The 2,256-nt window shown below is 46.8% G+C and overlaps 1 pseudogene across 1 annotated transcript; it reads left to right on the top strand.

Moving 5' to 3' along the window:
• Window positions 1-979: 979 nt before the first annotated feature.
• On the top strand, window positions 980-1,448 carry LOC308258244 (jun dimerization protein 2-like; annotated as a pseudogene). Its single transcript has one exon. The product of its transcript is annotated as a jun dimerization protein 2-like (transcript).
• Window positions 1,449-2,256: the final 808 nt, after the last annotated feature.

The raw sequence follows: 2,256 nt of genomic DNA, 5'->3' as shown, positions 1-2,256 counted from the left end.
TTAATCTGATTAAGAATATCTACAAACATATATATCACATCACAGTTAATGAATTATTGTTAATTTTTCCCTGGAGATTATTAAAGTAATGTATTATATTTATATACTCGGTCAATCAATATTGTAAAGATATCAATTATCCATCTATTTGTCTATGTTAATCTACGCAATTCTGTATAAAAATTCAGGGCTTTCTGTAGTAAAATTAAAGAAAAATCAAAATTTATATAGAAATTGAAATTGGCCTAAAATATCCAATATAATCTTAAATATAAAAAATAAGCTGAACAATAAAATACATTATAAAGCTAAAATAATTAAGATTGTGTTATATTAACTGAAGGATAAACAAACTATAAAATAGTGAATGCAGAAACAAATACACACAAATTAAATCACTTGATAGTCACTTATAACAAAGAGAAATAGCATAGAAAATTTATAATTTTTCAAAACAATTTTGCTGAATAACTTGTTTATTTGGGCCACTACTTTATACTGTATGCAAAAATAAATTCCAAACAGCTTTTAGATTTAAATGTAAAAGACAATCTGTAATAATAAAAGCATAATATGCAAATCAGCAGAACAACCGTCTAGTCGACCTTCCAGACAACCACGCTATGACACGCACTGGCTCCAGGCCAGCCAAGGCAGCGAGGATGAGATTGGTCAGGCGGCCTGCCATCACCCCACAATTGCCCCAAAGAGGGAGGCCTAGGCCACCCAATGCGAGAAGCTGAATCGTGGAGCCCCCTCTCCTGGGCGATAGATCACGGAGCCCCATATGGATTGCCTCAAAGAGGGAAGCCCACGCCACTCAGTGGCTGCAATGGGAGGTGGGGCTGGTGCCAGGAGGGGCCTGGGCACCTGGTGGAGCTTGGCAGCGGGGCGGCAGTGACGCCTGCAGTCGGCCCCGGCCCTGGGGACACTACCTCCACCCATGGCTTCTGCAAGGCTGACTGCCACTCCTCCTGCTATGATGCCTGGGCAGATCCTGACCCTTTTCTGACTGCGGTCTCTCTGCCAGGGCTCGGCCCCCTGACCAGACTCCCCAGCTCCACCCTGACTGCAGAGGAGCTGAATTGCGCTGACATCTGCAACATCGGGGCCATGATCGCCCCTTTGCACTTCCTGGAGGTGAAACTGCGCAAGAGGCCTCAACTTGTGAAAAGTGAGCTAGATGAGGAAGAGGAGCGGAGGAAAAGGCACCGGGAAAGAACAAAGTGGTGGCAGCCCCGTGCCAGAACAAGAAGAGGAGTTTCTGCAGCGGGAATCTGAGTGTCTGGAGCTCATGAATGCGGAGCTGAAAACCCAGATGGAGGAGCTGAAGCAGGAGTGTGGCAGCAGCTCATCCTGATGCTCAACCGGCATCATCAGGACCGACAGCATTAAGACCCCCAACTCCAGAAGGCAATCCACTGCTGGAGCAGCTGGAGAAGAAGTGACCATGGGCTGGGAGGAGGAAGAGGAGGAGAAGGAGATGGAGAGGGAGGAGAAGGAGGGTCCCAGAGGGCTATTCCTTGCTGCATGAAAAACCCTACAATGAGGCTTAGCACAGCCAGCATCGGCCAGGCTTTTTTGTGAAACTCAGATCAGCCACACCAGGGGAAGAAACCCAGGCTGATGAAACCCAGGACCAAGTGCTGAGACCAAAGTAGTCCTTAGGAGGGGCCTGTTCTGCCTGGGCCAGGCTTGCAGGAGGCAGGACAGAGGCAATTAGTCAGAGAGATGCCCAACCATGCAGCTGTGGGCACTTTGGTCTCTCCACCAGGGCACGCATTCAAAAGACCTCCGAGCAGCCAGGAAAAGTCATGAGTTGCAACCAAAATTAGGCTGAGGATGGAACTCAGAGTGAAACTGCAATCTGCCTGCCCAGCCCTGATCCTGACCCTGATCCTGATGCAAGGCTGGAGAAGGGCACAGTGCCAGGCCCTGCTGTACCCACCCACCATGGTCCAGCTCAGTCCTGCCCGGAGTGGCAGCCGGGGCACACCCTTGCCGGCCCTGCTGCAGTTGCTGTAGGCACGAGGTACAAGCACCCTTCCAAAGCACATACCCACTGAATGTTTAAAGACTGGCTGTCCTGGCAGGGCTTTCAACTACACATGTTTTTTATACTTCCTTTTTTTAAAAATATTTTTTTACAAAAAAAGATTTTATACAAGCAATATATAATTGGATTTCTATAATCACTCAATGTGATACAGTATAAATATGCTATGGTTTGTTTGCTACAAATGTATTCAGCAGTTA

The sequence above is a fragment of the Plecotus auritus genome (genome assembly GCF_963455305.1).
Source record: "Plecotus auritus genome assembly, chromosome: 1".
Lineage (NCBI taxonomy): Eukaryota > Metazoa > Chordata > Mammalia > Chiroptera > Vespertilionidae > Plecotus > Plecotus auritus.
Note: the sequence above shows the minus strand (reverse complement) of the source record. Positions and strands in the feature narration are given on the sequence as shown.